The following is a 26,921-nucleotide window of genomic DNA, read 5'->3' on the forward strand; positions in this document are numbered from 1 at the left end:
ATACAAATTCGGTTGGAATTGGGCTTGAAAAGATTTCCCCAGCAGCCCCGAATAAAACCGTAAAATCTTTGCATTTTCTCTGACATTTTTGGCGGTGTTGGCCAGCCACTCGCCAGTTGTCAGCCTATTTGTTATTGTTGACCGATATTTCCTCTTTTTTTGGGCCTGTCCAGTGCGAGCACTCAACAAATATGCAGGCTGTATGGAAAAGATAGCAACGCGACATCGTGTGCACTGTTGGCAGATCCCCCGAAAAAAGGAGGCACTGGAACAATAAGGCAATATTGGATGGGCCAGCGGCATTTCCCCATTTCCCCGATTTCCCATTTTCCGCTTTTCGTCCGGCATTTTCAGCGGCCCCCGTGGAATCTGTGCGGGCATGTGGGGATGTGTGTGTGGGTGTGTGTGTGTGTGTGTTTAGGGAGATTTGCCTTAATTAAATTCCGGCATAAAAGGATTTTTCTTTGGCCAGCGCTTTAAGCTCGCCTTTATATCTTTTGACAAAAGTCTTAGCGGCTTATTCGAGCCAGCCTGCAGCAACAGATTTTAATTACGGCTATAAATCATAGGCAAGTCAGAGGGAAACCCCGAACCGACCCTCTCACTCCCCAGATCTGTCGTTCTAATCGCAGCCATATGGGGATTCTGCCACCGAGGTTATCTCATAGTTGTCTATCTAACATGCTAATACACGTGAAAATAAGTGAGATCTTTTTATCCCTTGAAGAGGATATTATAATATCAGTCACAAGTTTGCAACGCAAATATGATATATATTCTGGATCTGCAACAATCAGCTTCATTGTTTTTAAGCATGTACTCATACAAATTGAAATATATAATACTAATTTTTTTAAAACAGCTGCAAGGGTTCCTGAACATTAGAATGTCAAGGTTACATCATTTTAAAAACATGGATATATTTCAACTAAGTATACACAGTTAGCTTATCTTCTGAGTACATTTACCTCCTAATTTCCAATATAAATTTCATTTGAATCACTTCAATTATTCCCAGTGTATTTCTATTTCAGGGGCTGTAAATTACCAGTCCGAATTACTGCCGTTTCATTGTTCCTGGGGCCTGCCAATCATTCTGATGCCTTCACAGTTCGTGGCCCTAATTTACAGCACACAAAAGTTGCGCATTAAAAAGTTCACTTAATAGTTGTTAGTTATCCCTTAACCAGCACTCCGGATGCTGGATACTGAATACAGGATCTAGGACCCCTGACCTCTGACCCCTCTACCCAATCGCAGCCAAAACGTGCTGGGGATTCGTCAGCAGATGGGGTATGCTTTATGGCTTCATTGCGGCGCAACTCGGATAATTATTGCAAACTTTTCGGCACGAGCCAGTTTTCAGTTTTTAGTTGGGACTTAACTAATGGAGGAAGTGTGAAATATTTATTTTTTTTTTGTGGAGTACGTATGTTGAAGTAGATCAGTTGCTAGCCAGTTGCTTCTATATTTTCTTTTAAGGTGTTCTGCTAACACATGGAAAATTTATATATTATTTTCTATTTAGACCCAGTTTAAACTTAATATTTGTGTAAAATTAAAAGCAATGTTGCATTACTTTTAATGCAGTTAATTAATGATCTTAAAACTTTAATCGGAATCACCCCCTTTTTGCCATTTCTCAAAAGCTTAGTAACAGGAAAACATTTTTTTCGACAACTCGGAATCCAAATGATTCCGGATGAATCCAAAGTCATGTTCAGTTCGATGTCCCAAGTTTGGGGCCATAAAACTGTTTGCTAATTGCATACAACACCCACATCTTCGCACTTTACAACTTTTTTAATGGCTGTCAGCGACGACTGAGGAATCGCACATATATACATATATATAGTGGCGAGTCGACTAAATGCCTTTTTGCGGGATTATCTGCGGCGAAAGATCTTGGCCAGACTGGCGCGTGTTGCAAATAAATTCCTCGTTTTTGGTTTGGCCTTTGTTTTTGGCTATTTTTTGTGGCAGCAACAGCAACAGCACCACTTGCCACTTGTTTGCTGAAAATTTTAAAATAAAAAACTTGCACAACCGCTCGTCAGCAGCAAAGGTCACGAAGCCGTTTCGTTTGGCATCTTACCACCCACCGCCCGCTGATCCACCCACTGTCACGCCCACTGCCCACCGCCCACCGCCCACTTCGAAAGGGGCTGAGACAGATTTACAATTGACCAAAAGTCATCACACCGTCGACTACTTTAAGTTCATTCCATTTTATTGTTGTCTTTTGGCAGAAGTATTGACGACCACATAAAATGCATAATTTGTATGATTTACATAAAAAATACATACATAAATTTATACTACATAACATCATTAAGGGATGTCTTTGATTGATAACAATAATAATACAAATTTAAAGCCCAGTAGATGGCAAAATATTAGGAGGTGTTGTGTGGAAAAATAATTATACAATTTCTAATTTAGCAGACCAAAATCATTCCGGAACCAATTTTCTTAAAGTCTTCACTACCTGTGGTACAACTTTTGTGAACATTTAATCTTTTATATATATATATATATATAGCCACTTTACATATTTTCAAATATAATTATACAATTTCTAATTTAGCAGACCAAAATCATTCCGGAACCAATTTTCTTAAAGTCTTCACTACCTGTGCTACAACTTTTGTGAACATTTAATCTTTTATATATATATATATAGCACCTTTACATATTTTCAAATATTAAGTTTTCCTTTTTATGTTCACTACAAATGTTGCAGTTGAGTTTCGAGTTTGTATTCATTTTGATTGAATTGGAGCCTCCGATTTTATTTCGCTGCGCCGCAATGAATAAATACCCGTTGTGGACTTAAATATAACGCGCAAATTGAATTCAGTAGTGGGAAAAGTAATCATCAAAATATTCAATGCTGTTCACCTGGTTTTTATGCAATCCGATGTAAATTCATTTATATGTTCGAAATGTTGTTCCTGGTGAAAATAATACATATATACTGCGCTTACCTTCTTTAAATTGTGGCTGTTAGTTTTCCTTTGCGAATTCAGGGCTGCAATGGAAATATGACAAAGTGATTTAGTTTCCAATTTACAATTAATTTACAATTAAGAGGGGTAAAAGCAACGACCTCTATGGCAGGACTTTAAGTATCGCGGGGATGCATAATTTCGGATTCACTTGATGAATCTTCTGGGCATCGAAATTGGGGTCGATGACTAATGTGCTGCTCGGGGTGATTTGTAATTTATTTTCGTATTTTCGGGTGTGCTAAGAGCAAATAAATCGTCGCAACCTCTGGCCCCGGCTAGTCATTACATTTTAAATAGGGTCAACAAAATATTTCGGGGTCCTGCTAATTGCTACAAGCCCCGCATTTCTTTGGGCTGCACTCAAACACTCAAATGGCCATAAATTTGCTCCGTTTCGGGCAAAAGAAGGGTCAAAGTGTGAACATGCAAAACACAAAAAAAAAAGGAGCAAAGAATCGGTGGAAAATCAACACTGAAACACTGGGGGAAAATTCCGCTTCTCTGTTTGGTTCGCTGCCCCGCCCATTTGCCATCTCGCCGCCCCCTTCTTCCCTTCAGCTATATTCATTTTATTTTTCTCTGTCAAGTCGCATGTCACTCTAACAGCAAAAAGTGTTAATCGAACTACAGAAAAGGTTGCCAAATATTTATACACATACAAAAGTGATCAAAATTTCGTTTAGCTGACAAAGTTTGCAAGTCTGTCTTTTGGGTGAGCTTAACAAGTTAGTTTTTGCAGATTGCGCAAACTTTATCCTTAAAAAATTGCCCATACGCCATGTGGTTCCCACAAATCAAATGAGTTTTCCCAGGCTAAGCAAGTTATTGAATAGTGTCGTTGTAGTAACCGTCTATAAGTGCTAATTATCTTAAATAAATTTAAGTTTAACAATGCAATTTGTATGACATTTATTCAAGCAAGAAAAAACAAAACTAACGCAGTTAACAAAACTTGTTCTCACAACTATTTTCATTAAACTTTATATACCTAATTATATCCATGAATATCATCTTATATATTTGTTTTTTCTTAGCAATCCAACGGAATATTCTGCCATTCAAATAGACTAAAATGTCAGTCACAAACTTCTAGTAAAATTTGGCTCCGTTTTTAGGGCGACGTTCATTCGGAAAACTATTCCTCAGCCCGCATTTAATTGCTGTCCCAGAAATCAGAAAGTCGAAAGCAAAATGCTTCAAGACGTTGTTTGATTTCGTTAAGCGATTCCCCAACATGATAGTAATTGCACTTTTCTGGCCCCCGGCGACATTGTTTCAAATTGAAACTGGCAGATGGACATCTAGACAGGATCCAGGGAAAGGGAAAGGGACAAGACAAGTGCCAGTTGCAGGGGAAATGGGAAAAGGGAAAGTTGGGGAAAATCTCTGCGTGTCTATGAGACTAATGTGCAGACACTGCGATTTGATCGGTCAGTCTGGGAATCAGGGAATCTGGGGAATCTGGGGATAAGGTAAACAATTTGCATGAACGCCTCCAGACTCCGGGCATATTAGCAACGTTTGACCAAACATTACTTGGCATCTCAGATGTGTTAATAATACAATTTCATTTGTCTGCAGAACCGGGAAGGGGGTGGGGGAGGGGGATGAGCGGAAAAGTGGTAAAACGGGCGGAAAATTTACGATGCGTGCAGTGGGGCCTCAATGTCCTGGACAACGAGCGAATTTCTGTGGCCTCCTACAGACTATTTTTGAAAAGGGTTTGACATTTAAGGCACATTCGCACACACATGGCCCCAAAATGACAAAACGATGTCTAAACGAGCTCCGAACGAGCGGCAAAGAAAATACTCGCACACACAAAAATAAACGTAAAATAAAATAAATAAAATAAAGCAAAATTCGGTGGGATGGCGCAGCTGTTCGAAAGGGGTCGCAAAATCGGTCGAGGGCTCCGAGGATATCAATTCCTCTGGCCAGTGCTTAACTCACACGAAATAACCCCCAGAACACACATCTCCATCCGCCTGACCATCCTGACCAGCGTATACAAAATTGAACACTAAACGCAAGCGAAAACCGTTTTTCCACAAAAAGTATAATAATAAGAAAACAGTGGTTGCAAAGTGTTCAAATAGAAGTAGTAAATTAATTCATGAATGCTTTTGTGTTGCTCTATGGTAATAAAAATGTTTATTTTTATATTTGAGCGATTAAAATATTTTTAATAAGGCCAAAAGTATTTTAAAAATCAACGAAACACAAGATCAGGTCCACTGTTATTTCTTGGGGGCATTCGGGAAGGGGACTTCAAAAGGATATGCAGAGCGGAGCGTGTTATACATTCATTACACACACTCGCACACTCACACACTCGCACACTCACGCACTAAAAAAGGTAAACGGACCTTTTTGTTAAATGTCTCAATTGACGCAGAAGTGGCGGGATGAGGGTTCGTTTGATGCTTAATGTGCTTAATGTTTTATGCAGGGCAGTCGGACAAAAAAGTAAAATAAAAACAGATCACAAGTGCCACAAGTAATACGTTTAATTTATTCATATAAAGACGGGCCCCCCAATGTCCACTTGGCAGGCGTTATAAATGATGGCACAATCTTTTTCAAATTTTGCCAGCAATGCACTGAAAAAAGCATAACAAGATGTAATTGTACTAGTTTCTTATATATGGATAAAATATCATTTTTTCATTTGTATACATTTTTCAAATGGATATCTCATTTTAATATAATATTAAACACATATTTACTGCTTTAAATAGAAGCTAATATCAAAATGACAATTTTAGGTTCGAAATGTAGACAGGCACAAATGTTATGACAGGATAAAATGACTTCTTAGTCCTATTTTTGTGCAGTGCATAGTTTCCTGCTCGTGTGTGATATTGTCTCCTTTGATTCCTTTCATTTCGCCTTTATTGCTGATTACATTATTTATTTGTGGCCGTGTGCAATCTCCTTTTGTGGCACCCTGGCCCCTTAATTTTTGGTCACGCAATCCTAGGTGATACAATGAGGGGCGCTGGGGGCGTGGCAAATGTGACAGCTCCAAATTACACATTTTTGAATTGAGCAATTTGTATCTGGTGGCCCGTTTGTTTCGCAATAATGCCAATAATAACAATGGGCGCGTGTTTGCTTGTTCGCCACTTGATAAATGAGATGGCCATCAGGGGTTAAGGGGGCGCAAGGGGGGTTAAGGGTGCCAAAGGGGGCGATAGGGGTGCGGCTGCCCCCGAAGGTGTTAACTGTCATGGTCGCTTGGGCTTTTCCTATTTTCGGGCTTTCTTTCCTTCACTTTCCATCACTTGCCTTGCACTTTGTTGGTTTTGGCCTTTGATTAAGTTGTTGGGCGTGTTTCCCACTGCCAGCAGCTGCTCTTTGGGCGTGGCCACACCCCCCGACCACTATAGTTTTATATATATAGCGTATACTATATAGGTCGTCCGGAGGCGGGGTCGCAAACTATTAGAGGGACAACCGGCAATTTGAATTATGTAATGGCGGGATACAGTTTGGCCAGAAATTCAAGATTAGTCGGGGCTTTAGTTAAAGCAATTAAATGTTAGTTCAAAACACCACCATATTCCCGACTTTCAACCCGAAAGATACCTATTTTATTTTGATTTTGTTTTTAAAGTAGATCTTCTGATTTATTTGGTGTGATTATATAACTGAAAACCAATTTGGAATCTGACTGCCACGAGCCATTTTACAAAGGTAACAAAACACTACATTTCCAATACCAAAAAATATTTATTTAAAAGCATTAAGTGAAGTCAGCCATTTAAGTCGCCTTAAAGATTTTCTCGTCTCCTATGCAGCATAGCAAATTTCCTTAAAAGAATATTGAGTAAACATTTTCTTTAATCCGAATGGAAAAATATTACAGCACTCAGCTTTAAGCTTTATGACTGAAAAGGTCAGATATAATATTCCCCACTAGCAGATTTTCTATGCATTTGTAATGCCTCGTAATCACACATTGGCAAAGAAACTTTACTTAAAGCAAAAATTATGCAAGGAAAGGCACTCGAGCCAATCGAAGTCCTCCCTTTCCCCAAAGTTTCACTTAGGCGCCCATTAAAATCGAGTGTAACAGAAACAGGATAAGCAGATTGCACTTAAACTCATTTGGACGGCAATTGTATGAAGAGGCCTATTAGTCGAGAGCACTAGGATATATCGGCTCAATATCCCGGCAAATCGAACGAAATAAATATGTAAATTGCAGCAACAAAAAGCCAGCAGATATCGGAGTTGTGGGAGTGGGGTATGTGGAACAAGTGGTGCGTAAAACTGATGACTAGACACGTTGACAATCCAGTTTGCCAACGACGACAAGTTGGGCCATTAAAATGCCCGGAGACTGGGGAATAAAAAAACAAAGGCAAATGAAGGCGCTGCCCTTGAATGTTTAATAATATCGGGGCGAAAAAGAAACGAGACTCAGACGCAGCATATCTGCAGGATAACTTCGTCAAGTATCTGCCAGATACGCGTGTTTGTATCTTAATGACGCACCCATAAAGCGAACAGATTAGAGAGGTGACTTTCATATCGACAATGTCGACTATTTGGATTGTTGCTTTTGCTGTGCTTAACTTTGGTGATTTCTTTGATTGATTTTGCTAAATTCGCATCTGCTTTATTTTAATGATTAATATGACGGTACTAATATAACTAATTGTATTTCTTTTCTATTTTTTAATTGACAAATATGGTTTAAGCATCAAATAAATTACAGCCTTGACTATTTATTAAACTAAGGTCTTAGCGTTCGGTCAACTTTGAATGACGAATATAAACTAGTGCTTTTATTTCCTTGGCACTTGACATAATAATCAATCTAAGGTTGCAGCAGTGGAGACCGTGGAATACCTTCCAGCAGCGCCCTAAACTTAATTTTCGGCTTTTATAAGTCGTATCTCTGCTGGCAATCAGCTCTCGTTGCAACAAAGTGGCACGCAGCGTGTTGCACATTGCTGGGGGAGTGTTGCAAGTTGCTGCTGGATTTTCCGCGGGCAACACGCTCATTTAACAGCGCTTCCACTTGGCGATGTGCGTAATTTTTCAACTGGTTTGCCCTGGCTTTTCCGCTTTCCCGCTTCTCCGCTGCTCCGCTGCAATCTGCAACTTTGTTCGGCTTGCCCCTGTTTTCATCTGGGCTCCCCCAAAGTGCTTCCTCTCAATTGTTTTCCATGCTATTTTCCCCTCGCAAGTAAATGTTTTATTGTGCTCTACGAGGGTCTGAGTCTGACTTGTATTAGCGTAATTCCCGGGCTCATCTGGCGGCGAACTGTGATTGTTGTCCCTCCAGCAAAAGTCCCTCCGTTGGCAGCAATCTTTGGAGTTCATTAATTTTTATGCCACAACTTGGCATTCGAGTGGATGAAGCTTAGGTTCGGCCAGCTTACTCGAATGCAAATCTCAGGTCGCCTTTGTTGCTGCGCTAATAAAAAGCATAATTCCCGGGAATTTTCATATTTATGGGCAATGGCCTTTCCCTCTTCGCCTTGCCACTCGCTCTAAACCAAATCCTGCGGCGCGTGTTGCCACTTCAAAATTGTTGCAGTCATATACATAATGCCGGGGAACGTGAAACTGTTGCAAAGCGCAATAAATTGTAAAAAATATATTATCCCAGCACGAGCACTGACAGCGAGACGACCACGCTGCGTATGAGTGATATTTGGCGAGGAGTGAGACTTTTTTGGCGAAAGTGAAAGTGAAAGTGAAAGAAAGTCGCTCGCAGACGGTCAAATACAAATAAACTTTTGCCAAGCTCTGACAGCTCGGTCTTGATTATAAGCATATTTATTTGGGAAAGCAGCCGAAACACATCAAAAAGAAAATTTAAATAGCAGGTGAAATATTGGCGGAGAAATGCTGAGAATTAAATTTTCATCTTTTAAAAAACTATTTAAAAAGTTTGAATAACAACATCGAAATTTGCATTTCAGCATTATATTACATTGTTATTACATTTTTGAGGTGATTTCTTCGCTTTAGCCTAGTTATTATTGTCGAAATTTCTTTAGCTTGTGTGAAAGCGATAAATAATTGAATTTCCCGCTAGGCAGTGTAATGTCTCGAGCACAGATGCACTCCAATTACACTTTCCACGGCCTTGAGGATTTTGGTTGGGGAAAAATGAAAATACCTGCGGCACGATTCAGTCACCTGGTTTTTGGGGTGACAACTTGGCTTAAACAGAAACTGAAACTGAAACTGAATCTGAAACCGAGTCTGCTGGTAGTTTCCGCTACCTGTCTCGTGAAGAAACGAGACACGGCAAAACAAATGTCGCTCAATTACGCCAAAGACAACAATAATAAACAGGTGACAGACAGGAGGGGCGAATGTGGCGGAGAATGTGGCCAAATTGAAGCTGCCAGAACGTTAACAAGGCCAAATCACAGTCGAGCCTGCGAGCCATATCTTTCCCCAGATATATCTGCCCCGCATACTATATACTATACTGTATACTATATGGATGTCTGCGACAATGGCTGGTTATATCATACATTCTCTCCGCTTTCATTTCGCCCGTTTGCCAAGCTCATATGCAAATTCAGTTTTGCCTTTCATAAAACCCGCACATAAACTTTTTTATAATGCCTGCATATGCCAATGAAGAGGTCGTAACATCCACCAGCAGCTACAATGACTGGGGGTAATGGGAAAATGGGAAAACAAGAGGAAAAGCCCTTGCTATCAGTTGCCCGCCTCAATTTTCCTCGCTCACTCACTTTAATAGTTGATGTTTCTTCCGCTCTCTTAAGTAATTAAAACATTGTTTAAACTTATACTCAAGGCTCGTGTTAAATGGCGATGAACACATTCGTAAGTAAGTAAATTAATAAGTTATCTGAGCAAAGAAATATTTCTTGGCTGGGACAGCAACTTTTTGGACCGAGCTTTATATGTGTGTTAGCCAGATAATTGTAACAAGTACATAAATTTCCTGGCCAACTAATTGGCTCACATAATTGTCAGAGGGTGTGTCGGTTGTGGTTCCCTTATTTGTGTGGCTATTTCCTTGGTTTTTTTTCTGCCATGAAAAAACCTCAAACAAATAATTGACGCTCTCCGTTCATAAAACTTGCCACTTTTCCCGCACTTTCCCGGGATTTACCACCCCACTTTCCTTGCACCCAAATTAATACATTGTCTAAGTGCTGCGGTTACTGAATTCTTGTACTTTTGTTTACTCTAGTTACATTTTATGCACAGTTTATGTTTGCCCGCTCGCAAATTGTTCTACAAATATAAGTTTGGCTGCGTTTATATTTTTAAGGGGAACGTTTATTGGTTCGTATCTATCTGCCCGCAGCTCAATTTTTTATGGTGCGGTTCTGCTCGCTTTTAATGGCATATTGCGTAAAACTGTGGCGGTAAGTTGGGTTTATCGTTTCTTTGTTTAACATTAAACAGTAAGCTTACTCAGCAATTAAACTCAAACTGCAACAAAGTTGCATATGCATATGTTTATTAAAATAGGATCTTATGTTAATATATATAGTTCTGAAAAATATTTTAAAAAAATGATTCAACTACCTACTCAATAATAAATTATTTATCTAAGTTTTTAGTCTTTTGTTTGCAAAATGTAATCTTTACTTTTAAGTCCTGTGAAACTTTTGGAAAATAGTTTTCAACCACCTATCAGATTCCACCATACCTTCGAACTTCTAACATCATTTCCTCCCTGGGAATCGGAGAATTTAATAGCTCCAGGTCCATCAGCATTATCTTCATAACTGCCACCATCATTATAATGATGTAGAAGAGCAACTAGGTCTTAATCAAGCTCCAAGTTTTCCCTTGGCTTTTTTGGGCAGCCAGCAGAGGTGGAGGGAAAATGCTTTTCTGCATTTTAGTTGCAGCCAGTTGGCCAGGATCCAGGTTTTATGGCCAAATTAATAAGTTTGATAAAAGGCAGACAGTTCCTTTGTGCGGAAACTTTAGTGGAACAAATTAAAATCAGTCTAAGGGGACTGAGTGTTCCCGAATCAGAACTACACTAACACATTAGTGTTAAGACACTTGTCGACCAGCAGCGGAAAATCAATGTCGTAGGCCAGGTTACGCCCACCACGTGGCCACGCCCACTGCGGCGAAGGTCACGCAGGTGGTCTCATTTAGCCGGCTTCCATGTTTTCCACCTGCATCCCTTTTATCCCTTTCATTCCCGCCAGGTGACAGTTTTTAATGAGCATTCATTACGAGTCGCAGCCAAAAAAAGGATATCACTCAGGGCATATCAGGCATGTAATGTGTTGCTTGAAAAGAGTTTTCAAACTTATACATTAAATATAAATCAAGCGTTATATTTCGCATTTTATAAACGTTGTACCCTTAGTACATATTCATATTTTCATAAATTCAAAAAGGATACCCCTAAGTCCAGGCGCAAATTGAAATGGTCGTGGAAAAAACAGCAAGCCAAGCCAAGCCAAATTGTTACACATACGCCATGTGCGCCAGAGGAAAACTAAGCGACAGCAGTTGTTGCTAGTTGTTGGTTTTTGTGGCCCAGTCAGCAATCTCAACTAGATATTGTTTATGTTAACAGCTTTGTGTTTCTTTTTTGGGCGGCAACCGAATGTTTGGAGCTTAAATTTGTGTGCAGCATGTTAAACATGGTAATGCTAATGCGCTAATCGACATTAGATGCAGACACTGGACCAATTCCTTGGCGAATTCAATTAATGTCTGGCAACGAGAACTGATAAACTCCCCAGTAAACGCAATGAAATTTATGGGTAAACACACAACCAAAGGACATAGTCCATACGCATAAATCAAACAAAACATCAATAAATCAGAAACTGTTGACGTCCCATCAAAACATGCCCACATGAAGGACCTCAACTGCATTCATGTCCAATTGTGTAATTTAGTTTGCACTGAGGGGTTAAAACGGGGGCCAAAGTAAACCATAAACAATGGCAATTAATACACATTTTACATTGACAGCAATTTATTGGCCAAACAACAAGCCAACTAATCGGAATTGCGATTGATTGTAAAATACATCTGTGCATCTGTGCGCTTCTTATTATTTTATCTAAACGTTTACAAACATAACAAGCTCGAAACATCATAATCAAGGTATAAAGTGACAAGGACCCTAACAAAACAAATAAAAGAGGAACAAAGTTGAAAAGAAGACGGAATAAGAAAAGAATGAACTAACAAAAAAGGGACTATTTAAAATGAAAAGTTGGCAATGAGAGTTAGATGACTCTGTTCCTTTTAACTTAGAAAAGAAAATAAGAAAATTTTGCCAATTTAAATGGTATTATTCATGAGAATTCTTGCAAGAAAACATACGAATTTCGGACAGTTTTTGTCTACCTAATGAATTAAATAATATTATTCCTTAATAATAATTTAAAGTAACAAGCATAACAATAATGATCTAGTGAAATATATTGCTAATAAAGTTATTTCTTAGAGTGCCTTTAATTGTTAAATGAAAATGCTTTAAGGTGATGAAACGATAAAGTTGACGTTAAAATAAAACGGTAATCGTGGTTGGTAAAATTTAGGGAAAATCGTTAGATGGAAAATGGAATCAGAGTCCGAGGCCAAACACTTTATTATATGTGATGCGTGTGCGTGCCAAATATGCGTTGGCGTTTCTCCGCCTGACTTTCTGCCTTTTTTTTCTATGTTGGTTGCATAATCAGTAATTTGATTAAGTAAATGATTAAATAAAATTGATGGATTGGATAGCCACAAACACCTTTTTTCCACCGAAAACCAAATGATGAAAAAATCCCCCTCGCTACCGTCATTAATTTCTTTTTTCGTTTCAGGTTTTATCTTCGCTTTGCACATTGATTAATTCGATTGTTGATTCAATTAATTTGTTCGTCATGGGTACAGTGCGTATGCGTAATATGGTTATTCATCCGCCAAGAATCAAATATATATGCAGCTCCGCACAAGCTTTTAAATACGAAATAAATGCGATTCGCCCACAAACTTTGGTCTAATGATGTGCTAATTATATGGCCTTCGACACATCTGAATTTAAGTCTCGAGTATGTACGTATAAATATTTTATTGCTTATGCTCATAATTCAGGTGAATTAAGTCTATTCTCATGAAAGGTAAAATATGTCATATGCACATATGCAATGCAGAATAATTACTTTCAAAATTCGGAGGAATTATTATAGCCTTACAAGTTCTAAGCCCTTAAACAATCTTAAGCCGTATTTCAACATGCATGCATTATTCACAATGCACTTGTCTCACATTCACTACAAATTTGTATGCTACACATGCGTGCACTCGTTAATTAATTAATTTTGTGACTGACTTGATTGTGTTATAGTCCTTTGTCCTACAGTATTGTAATTGTAAACGGTTCTGGCAATCTATTTGGCTTTATTATGGTTCTATTTATTTCCTCTTACAACAAAAATATGAATTTCTTACTTGGCTTGCTTTTAAATTATAGATTATTTAGATTTAAGATGATTTTGTGGCTTAGAATAAAAGACAATGAAATCACAATTCAAAATGAACTCTTGTATCTATCTTTTCTAAGATTTCTGAATAGTAATGGCTATTTTCAGTGGGCAATTACCTTAAAACCATCTTGTCCTTTTAACCTTTTACACATCCAAAAATATTATTTACCGTGCAAATCTGCTACCGGGACTTTCTTTGTCTATAGTTTTCAGTATTCTCTGAGGATACGGTAGGAATTCCCGCAGTGCCCCTCCCCAAAAAGCAAACGAAGGGCCTTGGTGGCAATCTTAATTCCAGTCGCAGTGAAATGCTGAGACTGCCTGGCGAAAAAAAAAGGAAACCCAACCTGTTGCCAACCAGCTCCTCCAGAGGATCCACCGAAACCACAAGGTTTCCTGCCCCGCCGCTTTCCACTTTTCAGGCATTGTTCGGCTGCTCCTCATCAAAAGGAAAACCCAGCGAATTCCCTTTCCCATTTCCACTCCCATTTTTCACTTGGCTGATGTTTTCTTTTCATTGGCATTTGTTGAGCCGTGTAATAATTGCTACACTGCGTCCTTATGTGAACTTTCACAAAAACTCAACGGTGCACAAGAAAAAACCGGACTCTTATAAAAACTTCTAAATTGTTTGACTCAATTTATAAAAAGTTGGCTTAATCCAATAGAAAACCTACTTCGAACAAAGCGCTGTATAGCTCTATCAATTATATTACAAAATATTTATAAAATTAAAAAATTAATATATTAATAGCTAACTTAGTTTTAGTGTACATTTTACCAAAGAATTTAATGTGGGACAAAAGCAATAGTTTTTCGTAGTGCAACTGAGAGGTATAATTAGCCCGAAGAAACATAGAAAGTTTGCCTCATTGGCGGGGCATTTCCTGGTATTTATATTGAGGAGCACTTTCTCTTCCTGGCGGCGCTGGGAAACATGTCCTTGCCAAGGATGATTTTGTTGCCGCTCGAACACTTTGATGTCAATGAACCTGGAAGGCTCTGGATTCCTCCTATGACAGCATCGAGGTTGTTTACAAAGGAGCCCTGGAAATCCTTGTGCACGCGCTGCTCAGTTTTCGATGGCTCTGCTTTTTCGGCGACACTAAATCTGAATTCAATATGTTGTCGGTTTAACATATTTCATCTCTGGCCAGCCTCGTTTGCATAGTCGCTCTGTGTGTGAGTGTAGGCAAACAACGTGTTGTGCCAATATTGACTGGGCCCCAGGCTCTTCTATGAAAACACACACACATTCACTGAGGAAAACAAAAAACGAAAGACACAAACAAATGGCCGAGCAAAAAATTGGGCAAAAAAAATTATTGAAATATTGCGTTTCTCTGCCTTGTTTGTAAAGGAATTAAATTTAAGCGATTATATTACCAAGGCCAGTTCTTGGCTCTAACGTTTCACCGGGGGCCATTGATTGGTAATGAGATCACAAAGTTGATTTTGATTGCATCGAGTTTATGTTTGAGTTTCGATTTACAGGCCAGATTTTAATTGGTTTTTTAACCCACTTCTATTAAAATTAATTCGTGGCCCGTAAGAGTAACTAACTAACACATAACCTATTTATAGTAAATAATCTGCATTAAAATTGTAAAAGAAGAAAATTAATTATAAACAGGAGTTTTGACATAGGTAGCGTTTTTCAAAGGCTAAGTGTCATATTTAAATTGATGGACAAAGAAAATACAGTTCATTAATTATTTACCTTAGCGGCGGTTTCTAATATCTACATTATTTCACAAGCAGAAAATGATCTGATTATCTGAGTACTAATAACTAATTCCATATTTTCGTTAAACAAGTTGCCCCATCTAAGATCCTCAGCAGTTATTAGCGAGTACATTAACGCTGATAGTGGAAACGGGGGAAATAACTTATTAGGGATCCCTGTTATAATGGCCAGATTAGCAACAATTTACTTCCAGCCCCACAATTGCACTTTTAACACTCAATCAGGAGGGCTCGGGAGAAATCCTCAACAACAAAAAAAAAAAAGAGAATCAACACAAAGACAAACTTTGGCTGTAAAGCATTTAAAAAATTAATTGTAACCTTTTTCTTGTGGGTCAGGCGATGCCCGATAAACCTTTCGCCGGCATTCATAAACAACCGGGGCCAGAAGTCATTAAAATCATGATTAGCAGGAGCCACAGGTGCCATTAAGTGGACCCCAAAAGGAAAGTGAAGGAAAGGCGAGGAAAAGCGAGGGAAAGCGAGGGAAAGCGGGGAAAGGCGAAAGAAGGCCTCGGGATCACAAGGAGCTTTGTTTGTTTGCCGCTCGACTGCGTGCAAATTTAGCTGGCATAAAAAAGTGGCCAACTGACCGACCGCAAAACCAAACAGAGGGCTCTTAATGTTTTTCTTTCAATAATTCGGCCCAAAAAAGGGGCGAATCGGCCGAGTTCAATGAGGTGGGTGGAGGTGCAAGGTCACAGGATGGTGGCCAAAAGGGTTTCGGCCATCCGAATTGGCTTCTCGACATTTGCCTTTGTGCGTGCTGCACTTTCCCCGGGCTTTTCTCCTTTTTTTTTCTGGCTTAACTCCTTCATACTTTTGTTTGCAACCGCACTTTCTGCCTTTGCTTTGTCCGCAGGTCAAAACTCAAAAGGTTTTTCATGTTTTTCGCCATTTATTCGGACATACCATTATAAGTACTCCATTTAGGCAACGGAATCTGACCGCCGCTGAAAAGCCCAATTTTTTGCTTTTCCAAGTTGGTGCAGCATCAATGCGAATCGATTGAATGTCGGCTTAATTATGTAAAAGAAGCAAAGAACTTTTCCTTTGACATTAATAACAGCTCTTCTCCAAATGCATATTAAACAAACCGTATTTATTGGGAAATAAGTCGAGCAAGTGCCAGTATAAAAAATAAATTAACTCCTGTTCGCAGATTAAATGACAAGTCCCTAATTGAGTATTCGCCAGTGATAGTTTCTTTAATGGAGCTTTTCCTCTTCGATCCTTAACTCTTCATTAATGTTTTCACATGAATGGGTGCAATAAAATGTGAATTGGGAAAACCAATCGAGGGAGAGCAAATTAATTCATTGTCAGTGCAGCCATTTTCCCATTTCCACGACCCCTGATTTTCCATTCGCAGCTGGCCATTCCCCCTTGACCTAATCGCGCTCTCAGCTAAGTGCATTAAATATAATTTTAATAGGTTTCCGACTCTGATAATTGCCAGTTGTCGTTGGCCTGACCATTGTGGACTCAAAAATCGATGCCACCCTGCGGGAAAGTGCGGGGAAAGTGGCAACGTCTTTGGAAAATGCTGGGGCGAATCGAAAGGAAGCCCTGGCCGGCATCCTGTCACATGAAAAGCGCACTTTCGACAGTTACCAACACAACAAAGGAGCAGACTGTCAGCTACAGGAATATTGGACAGTCGTACACTGGAAAAATTAAGAGCCATGTGCTATTTCACTTCCGCTGGTTAAATCTATTAGTGCAATTTTAAACTCATAGTCATTGTTAGCTTTGAATTGTGACATTAAACACTTGAAATGTATGTTCTCTTTATCAAATACTTATGTATTTGTTAGTTAATAGGTATTAACAAATATTAAAAATAATGCTAATAACTATTTGCCATTTTTTCAGACAGCGTACATTCTGTTTTAACTCAAACTTAGAGAAAAGTCAAGGCAAGTGCAAGTTTACTGCCTGATAAGTTTCAAACTGGAAATTCTCTAGTTCTTATGTTCCTTTCATATTAAGTTTCGTTCTTCACTGTGTTTTTTTTCCTATTTTATTCAACTTTAAGCTGTTTTGCCAGCGTTGACTGCGAAAAGTTTGCGCCGGATAAGATCCACAAAACTATGCGGGCCAAGAAGTTGGACAAAAACAGTTTAAAAATTCAATATTTTAACTTTCGAGAGCGGGGAATTCCGAGAACATAAAGCAGCGAAAGATCTTTGGGAAAAGTCAGGGCCACAATTATTTTGCCGAGTTAAAATCAATTTGTAAACTTTGCACAAAGGGCGGAAAAACTATTGTTAAACCCATTGGGCCGAGACATATTATCATAATCTAGGGCAGTAATTCCCTGTGATTTGTAGGGTCCACTTGATAAATGGCCAGAGATTCTGGACAAGGAAAACATTTTCTTTGATTTCGCCGAGGAATTCCGGAGCTTGTTTATGCCTTCGAGGGCCAGCTATAAATATTTGCCATTGTTTGGCTGTCAGTTGGCGTTTCGCATGCCTATTGCGTTAACAAAAAATAGCCTGGGAAAAGCGATATTTACCTGATAAATTCCCGGCATTCAGGAAATTTTCTATTTATTTTTTCATGAGTTTTTATGGTCACAAAGCACAGAAACAAAAATGTAGAAAAAAATGTATTTATTTTGTATGTTTTTTTAAGCTTTCTCAATTTGTTGAAAAGTTTTCCACATTTGTTATGTTTTTTTTTTTCGGTGATTTTGAAAAACGTTTTTCAGTTAGCCGGAATTCGGTTTTCGGTTATTGAATTCTGTTTTTTTTTTGGTCTCCGGTTTTCTTCTCAAGGCTGTGTGTTCGCCTTAAAAAACCCGCAACGACTGAATCAAAACAAACAAATTTCTTTGGTTTTATTCGAAAAATTGTTGGCGGACATTTCGGCAGCGGCTTGCCGTTCGTTGGCGTTCGGAAAAGCGTCGGAAAAACCTCGATGGAGTGTTCCCAGCTGCTGGATATCCGCCGCTTTTTATCCGCCTGCCTTGAGTTTCCACCTTATCCGCGCGTCTGCGCTTTTCCTTGCTCGGCGTTTTTTGTTTACATGGCCCCTGCTTGACTTCACTTGTTTTTCTTGTTTTCCCAGCCGTTATTGTTGCCCGGCATTGTTGCTTTTGTTAATCGTTTTTAATCTCTTAGCGCCGCGCTTTGTTTTTGAGTTTTTCTCAGCTGTTTGCCATCGACCAGAAAGTATAAAGGTGTTTGACACTTGGCTGTGAAATCCCCAAACCATCAAGAGCTCGTGAACATCCAGCCTTAACCGCATCTCGGCAGAACTTACTCAATCAAAGGATTTCCATCGTCCTGCAGGCGAACGGCAGATGCTCTTCTCGATTTTACCGAAAAATAGAAAAGGTGGCTTTGTGGAAAGACCAACTTTGAGTTATTAAATGCTATAAACTTTGCAGTTATTTGGCTTGCTAAATGATAAAATAACAGTCGGTTTTCCTCAACAGTTTATCCAAACATTTCATGAAAAGCCAAACTCGTGAGCTGTGTTATGATACGCTTTCGCAGGGCATCGGGAAAATTTGTTTTATGATTTAAGCTATGCGGCTGCTTTTTTATGCTTTTTTATGCTTTTGATTTTTTGGTCATTGACTTGCCGGGGAAATTCGCAAAATGGAAAAGTCATTAACTTTTATGTAGCGCAGAGAATGTCGAAATGCAATTTCCTTATCAGTTTCGTTCGGGTCCTTTGTCATAGGTCCTTTTTAATTTCATTGCATGTGGCTGGATTATTTCTGGGCGATTTCTATTGAACCCTGATTCGATTTGCCACTGATTGATGCTTTGTTGCTGCGGATTTCTGCTGCCTTTCACTTGCGAACCAGGTGAACAATTAGAAGTTCAACGACTCGTCTGCGTAAAATTCCACTCCAGGACTCAAGCAAAAGGGAAAATTGACTTCCTTGTCATGTTTCCGACTTGCGACTATATATCGCTATCAGTAGTGTTGCTTTGGTTTCCATCCAAAGCACTTGAGTCGCTCAGCCACTCGATTAGATCCCAGTTTATGAGTGGAACTGCCGGAATCAATAAGCCCATTCACCCAGCTCAACTCGTCGCCCAAGTGGACGACTTGAGCCCCGGGAAAAGCATAAAGGGGCACTACTATTGTTAACAAAGCAAGCTTTGCATTGATTCACCTGCCCGTCCTTCTGGATTACCAAACACACCACACACATATTGTCAGCACCATCAATAATTTTTGTCAAGCCCTTTAGTTCATGTCCGTATTTATGTAGATTAGATACTATGAAGCTATTGTGTTATAGTGGTGAAATTTATGACTTATAGTTGTTTCACTGTTGTGAGAAACACATATATTTTGTCCATATATTGGAGACCAAAAATATCAGTAAGCTTTAAATTTCCCGAACACGTTCTGCTGTCAACTTTTCGTCCCTCTGATTTCGCCCGGGGACTCTCACATACGCTTTGAAATGCAAAGTTGAAGTTGCAATTTCAATTGCAGTTGCAGTTGCCGCCTGGTGGGATTATAATTGCATTTTTGCGCTGCTGAGGAAGTCCAAAGTCTACTCGCATCAGTATTACGGTCAGGAAGACCTCCCAGGACTCGACAGAAAAAACACATAAAGCAGCTGAGTTGGCAAGTATGACGACAGGGAAATAGTAGACAGAAAAAAGGAAAGAAAATAAGGCGGAATAATTTGGGCGTTCAAAGAGATTCGAGCCATGGTTTTAAGTACTTAAAACAAATAATAAATATTATCCAACTTATACAAATATGTTAACGAGATTCAATTTTAATCATAAGCGAATCCGTAAGATTACAATGTTTGTTTATTGTTTATTTATTTATTGGTTTTTAGATTGACATTTTTTTTCCCTAAATTTATTGTTCACTTAGAAAGCATTTATATACATTTATATATAACTACTAATTTTATTTAGGAAATGTTCAGTAGTTTTAGGTAAAATTCAGTAGTTTACATAACAATTTATTCATTCATACCCGAATTTTCCGAAAACTGCTGGGTATTGCTTACAAGAGTGATTTGAAATTCATAGGATTTGGTCAGCACAATTGCGGCACTTGGGATCCGAGTGATTGATATGCCTCTGGGACTTCGCTGGCGAATCTCCGAGAATCCTGAGAGTCCTGGGAAAGTGCGCCAAGTGTGCTAGTTCATTCGACGGTGTCGGTTAATCCGATTGGAAATTGTACGTACACTCGAACGGACGTAAATCGCACAAGAGCTCCACAATTTGCATTGTTCCAAATCAGGTGTCAAGTGCTGAATCCCCAAAATTCTTGCTTCGAACACCTTAATACCACCTTGATAAAGACTCGCAGCTTGCGAATGTTTTTAAGGTGACAGCCCAGTTAATATACCAATACCAATATTCCCTTTTAAGTCCTCCTCCTATTCGCAACACAATTATCACCCATTTGTGCTTATTTATTCGACTTATCAATGTGTATTAAAACAATAGATTTAACTGTGTTTAAATTAGGTAATTATATATTTACATACCCATAACGGATATAATTAGCCTATAATTGTTAAGCCATATTATCAACATTATTTTTAAATACTATTAACATTACTAAAATAATTAAAACATAATAATTAAAACATTATTTTACAAGATGGCAATAATTGTTTAGAAATCTACGTTTGATTCCTTTCTTCATACATTTTAAATTCAATTTTCCACATATAATCAATCAATGAGAGCACACCTTTCTCGGCTAATGTATGAAAACTATGCATTATTAAACAAATACAAATATTTGTATAATTTGAACTGTGTAGACAATCAATATGTTTTGGACGGACGCGTGCAACGACTCAAATGCCATTAGCCGGGAAAACTCTTTGGGGACTTTCCTTTTCCGCTCTTTACTTTGTCATTCAAATTTCGACTCGCTTGAAAACTTGGCGTGTGTGTGCGTCACGGGTGTATATGTATTCTAAATTTATCTCTTTTGAATCATTTATTGGTTTTCTTTACTCTTTTCACGGACATGATGGGCAAAAAATTATGTTTCACCTCCTTTTTTTTTAAAGATTGCCATTCCTATTACAAACTATGCCCTTCACCTAAAATCATGATTATTTCAGCTGGTAAATTCAAACAAATGTCGACACGAAGAGTAGGAAAACATCGGGTATGCCATCTTAGCTTTTTCTTAGCCCACGGCCTTTTCCCATTCCTCAATTCAATTTTGGTCGTTGGGGGTTAAAGACGGAAGTGGCAAAATATCTGCTCACAATGCGTGTATTTGTCGTATTGGTATTTCTTTGACAACCAACAAACAAGAACACCCCTTCCCCCCCTTTTTCGCACTGTGTACCTGGCCACATGTGTGTGCGTGTGTGTCCCACCCACACAACCAACCCCCTGGGGGCATTTATAAGGTGTTCGCGTTTGTGTGTGCGTTACAAATTGAATTCAACATATTTGCTTTAAATGCCTTTTTATCCCGTTTCGATGTGCTACCCACGGCGAACTATTTACTTGGGGCATTACTCTTTTGGGACCCACAATTTTTTATGGGATGATTTTATGGAGAAACATTTTTCATTTTTTGTACATATGTATGTATTGGAATTGGTGGAAAAAAAACAGCAGTATTTTTAAATCACTTTGCAGGATAAATAATTATGTTAAGTGCATATTTTTATTGTTAGTTATTTCTACATATTTCTGGTTAGTTATTGACTGCAAAAAGGATTTAAACTAATATTCCTTTATATAAAAACACACATTTTGAATGCATTTTAGAAACATCGATAATAATATCCTAATAATATTGAACCAATTGCACAATGAGTATATTTCTGTTGTGATCTTTGAGTTCCTGTGCGAGTTCCTGCCTTATCTTCTCGGCTTAGTTTGTTCATTTGCATAGATGACATTCCTAAGGACACGTACGCGCATATAGCTCCCGATCTGTGGGGTAACCCCTTCGTCCCCCCCGCCCACAAAGTGGGCGTGGTTGGTCTTATGGGACGGATTAACGCTTAAATCGTGATTACCACAGCAGTGGCAGTAATTAGGAGACACTAAACGCAAAGTGTGGGTGTGCGTATAAATACTCTCAAGATTGCAGTCTATCAGCTCCCATCCACGAGGAAATCCCCCGGAAAATGGGGAAATGGGGTGGGAAAGTGAACGATGCCAGCAATTTGCTATTACTTATCTCGGTTATTGTTATGTGCGTGTGCGTGTGCATGTGCGTGTATGTGTGTATGTGTGCATGTAAGGATGTGTGTACGGTCCCGTTATGCATTTGCTTATGCTGTGTGCGTGCCAATATCCCACCGAGGACCACAAACACAACTCCACATGGGACCAACTCCATGGCACACACTTACAAATTATATAGATGGCATACGAATTTGTCTGGCAAAAGGGAAAGAAAAGCAGGCATTTGCTTCCGCTTTCCCTTCGCTTTCCCCCGCTGTGGAAAATTCTGTACTGCAGTGAAAAATGCAACTTAGTGGTCGGTAAAAATAAATACATATCTCCCAGATAAGCAAGAAATTCATGGGGGCTTTTGTGCCCGATGACTCGACGGCGGAAGTTAAAAAGCGATATTACAAAATCATTTTAAAATATTAGATGAACTACAATGTGCAATGTCATTAAAAGAAAGTAATAAAATAAATCAAAGTAGAAAATAAACAGATTTTTGCTAGGGTAAAATTGGTATTCAAGAACATCTTATTCTCTATGAAATATGATTGAGTCATAACAATATTATATTAATTTTAAAAGGCGGTCCTATCCTGTTTTGAATACACGCTGAAAACGAACACAAAGGATAGTAATTAAATTGCTGCTCCTTTTTTTGCTAATATTTTCGTTGCAAATAAATCCCCAGTTCAAAATGGAAAGTAAACCACAACTGTGAGTGAGTTTCATGAAACCCAACTTTCATAATTATTCATAATTCCGCAACAATTACAAACAGTTTGCCCGCTTCAATGGAATTTCAAAGGGCTTACGGCGAGTCCAGTGTCCAACAAGCCGGACTTTTCCGGGCGGGAAAAGCAAGAAGGTCGGACTAAACTAATTTAATGCGAGCTGCCGCTGAAACCGATGCTGCAATACGGAGGACCGAAGGCCAGGAGATAATTTAATAGTGCTCGCATATGTATATATTTAATGTGGCTTTGACCGAAGGTCAGATATAGCGCATACGCCGCGTGTGCAGCGGCTCCCGTTGCAGACAACTACCGCTCGGTGGGCGAAGCCCACGCTTTTCCCGTCCGCCAAAGGGCAATTTGATTTGGTCTTAGCTCTCTGCTTTTTACCAGCAGCCACCATAAGCAGCGGTTTTTCCGTTGCGCATGGCAACTTGCAGCAAAAAGCGTCTGACAGACCCACTGACAGATGGCCCGGCGGAGGTGGGCGTTCTCCAGCGAAGGTGGGCGGGGCACCAAGGCCGACCACCTGCCACGAGCAACCTTTTTATAGCCACTATACCCTGGAAAAGGAAGTGCTGTGGAAATGTGCATTTAGTTTATATATTGCTTTTCTTGGATTCGGGTTATGTTGAATCTAAACTATATACAAGAAATCTATTCTATTATTTTCATTAAAAAAGTGGTCGAACTATATCATAAATTTATTAGCAATTTTCTTATATCCTTTATTTAGGTGAGCCACAAAAAATAGATAGCCTAATAATAGAAAAACTAACTTTTAGATTATTCCTTTGGTTCTGAGTTAAGCTGTCTTCAAGCAACAAATTGGAAATCTACCAGTTTTGCTAAGTAAACCAACCTCCACATTCAAAGCTATGCGCTAGGGTATCGCACAGTCGAGTCCTTGTCCTTAACATTCAAACAAATTTTCGATTCTTTCATGTAGCAACATGCGTCTAGCGGTTTTAATTGAAAAATGGCGACTCCTGGCACTCAAACCGCGATTTCCGTGTGCTGAATATTGCCCTCAACGGCTTATGGGCGAAATTAAAAGCATTAAGCTCAAGATTACTTCGATATTAGCGAGACATAATTGTCTGATTAAGTGAATGCCGTGCGTATTTCTTTGCATAACCCCAGCCAGCGGAATGCTCTGTCTGGCAACGTGGCGTATGTGTAATGTAATTTGGCAGCTTTTGCGAAATGTTGTGGACTCTGTGTTCGCTGGGCGGAGAGCTCGTTCATGCTGGCAATTAGCACGTCTCGTTCGGTTTTTGGTCTGCTGCTCCTTTGTATCCCGAAAGCACTTTGATCACCAAGATGTTGTGTGTGAGGAAGGTAGTGCCTAATAGGTCCCGCTGCTGCTCCACAAATTGCAAATGGCCTTGATAATCGCAAATGATGAGCAATTGTTCGCAGTACTCAAAACGGATGAGCCAACACCTTGCGACTCCTGTTCCTGCCATTGTCTTCAGCTGCCGGATAATTGGGATTACGAGGCTACCCTTCTCCGCGAGAATCTATTAAAAAGTTGTACTCGTGTCCTCGCGAGGATGTGCTCTTAATGACTCTAATTACGGAAAACAATTAAAAACTGGTGAACATCCTTGCATGGCTTTCGAAGGACTTAGACTTTTACGGCTGACGATACAATGTGTATATGAGGAACATTATCTCTTCAAATATTTAATGTCAAGGGTTAAAATACTTGGAAGAAACTGAAATACTTGGAAAATATAATTTAACTATCAATCTAATTGTTTTTCAGTGAATAAGTTCACAGTTTATTTATAGTTTAGCTCGCATTGTGCAGCATAAATTAAATTTTGTTACATGTTATTTAGCAGTTACAATTATCATACAAGGAAATCTTTAAATTCAAGCAATGCCTTTCTCCCGTCCACCAGTCTTTCGCACTGGAAGCAAACATTAGGCTAATGTCGAAGAATCCTCGAGGGTCTAATAGGTCGCCTTAGTGGCAATGGCAACTTCAAAACATTCCGCTCGTCTAGCCCCAGTCATAATTAAAAGCAATTCCCTTTGTTTTGCCACTGATGCCCCAGTAAGGAGAAAAAAAAAGTGGAATAATAAGTTAATGTTTTAAGCGGCTTGTCAAGCCATGACCTCGGCCAGGCAGAAAAAGCGAAATAATGGAAAATATAAGCATTTTGTGCCGCCCTCTCATTACAATTTAATGCGCTTTGCTCAACAGCTTAGTAAAGATTTAAATGGCGCCTTGCTTTCGCATCTCAAAAGGAGCCATTAAAACGATTTAGTTAATTAACATGCCATCCGAGTAGCTCGGTATGTGCATGTGGCGTTCAGCTCATTGTAAATGCATGGAATCGATTCCAGTTCCCAACTCCGCTTTTTCACCAGCGGAAAATTCGATCGGACTGGCTCTGCGCAGAATTTAGCTTCACTTATTCGGTGGTTTTCCAAGGTTTATGCGCTCAATTTGTTGCAAACCCGACATTTCCGTGGGCACAAAAGGAGGGGTAAATTGCATTTCTTTTAGGTATTTTAAAGAGCTTTGATTTAGCTCCTACTAAAGTGTTTTAGATAGTTTTAAGGACCGTTTATCTATTTTCACTGTTATTGTTTTATTTTATTACGTTTTTACTTTTAAAACACACATATATTTTTAAGTTTAGTTTTATCATGGACGGATATTCCATATGTTATGAGCTGCTAAATAAAGTAAATAATTTATGAAACAAATTCTCTTGAAGTTCCGGAAGCTCTTGTATTTTGAAGCCTGCTTACTGGCATTTCGATGTGACAATAAGCCGCTTGTCTTATCTCGGAGAATGCAGGAGAAGTGCTTTTCCCGCCGGGAGCAACAGTTTTCCCGATGGCCGGATGTGTGTCCAAGTCGCTGTGTGTGTCTGTGCAATTTTCACAAAGTTAACAAAGTGAAAAGTCCTTGCTGGTGGCACGTAATTTATGCATGGCATAAAGAAGGATGCACTCGGCAAACCAGGACAAACTCAACTCGACTCGACTGAGTCCTCGTGGAGAACGGAAGGCAATCTGCAGTCGCCGGGTCAAATGCTAAACATCAATCACGCCCGTCGCCCCCCGGCTGCATTTACCCTTATGTGCCGCACTGTCTGCCTCCGGAGAGGTCCTTTAGCCTGCCGTTCGATGTCACAGACGGTATTGATTACCTATTTGTTGCGGCTGGCAATGCAGCTTTTAATTGAATCGGAGAGACTTATCGGTGGGAGGATTAGACTGCAGCCATAGAAACCGAGAGCTGCCACTTCAGACGAAAAGTATTTATATGTAACAAGTCCTTGGCTTAATTAATGTGCGAAGGCTCAAGGACCACAAGCAAAGGAATCAATAAATGCTGGAAAGTGAAATGTATTTTTGGTTCTAAGGGCTTAAGTCTGCTATAAATATATCTTTATTTTTTCTTAGAAGGGCATTCGTATATACATTAAAAAAAGAACAGACTTTACTGCAGCGGGTTGACTAAACAAATTTTAGAAAATGTTGTATTTGATTACACGAAATAAAAATCATTTAAAATTTTTTTTTAGGAAAATAAGCTTGGACCATGTTTTTAAAGAAACTTGCACCCAAATGTTTCTGGCACATATTTTACATTTCGGAACTATGACTATCATATTTAAATAAATAATTTTAAACGTGTTTAATTTACTAAGTATAATAATAATACTAAGTAATTAAATAATACTATAAGTGGTACTTACTCGGAAAGGTTCTTGAAGCACTGCATCGTGGATTCCAGTTTAAGTAAATGGTTTCCATAAGTCGCCTGCAACCGTTTCA

The 26,921-nt window shown here is 39.1% G+C and overlaps 1 protein-coding gene across 1 annotated transcript in view; it reads right to left on the bottom strand.

Annotated features, from left to right (window-relative positions):
• The window catches only part of LOC108046990 (sex peptide receptor), a 50,041-nt gene extending 32,015 nt beyond the window's left edge, over positions 1 to 18,026 (bottom strand). The window contains exons 1-2 of the mRNA XM_017127003.2: positions 17,748 to 18,026; positions 2,988 to 3,031 (exon numbers count right to left, since the gene is read on the bottom strand). The gene's annotated coding sequence lies outside the window, so the exon portion shown is untranslated. The remainder of the gene's footprint in view (positions 1 to 2,987; positions 3,032 to 17,747) is intronic.
• Positions 18,027 to 26,921: the final 8,895 nt, after the last annotated feature.

This window comes from Drosophila rhopaloa, unplaced genomic scaffold, assembly GCF_018152115.1.
Source record: "Drosophila rhopaloa isolate 14029-0021.01 unplaced genomic scaffold, ASM1815211v1 contig_3, whole genome shotgun sequence".
Lineage (NCBI taxonomy): Eukaryota > Metazoa > Arthropoda > Insecta > Diptera > Drosophilidae > Drosophila > Drosophila rhopaloa.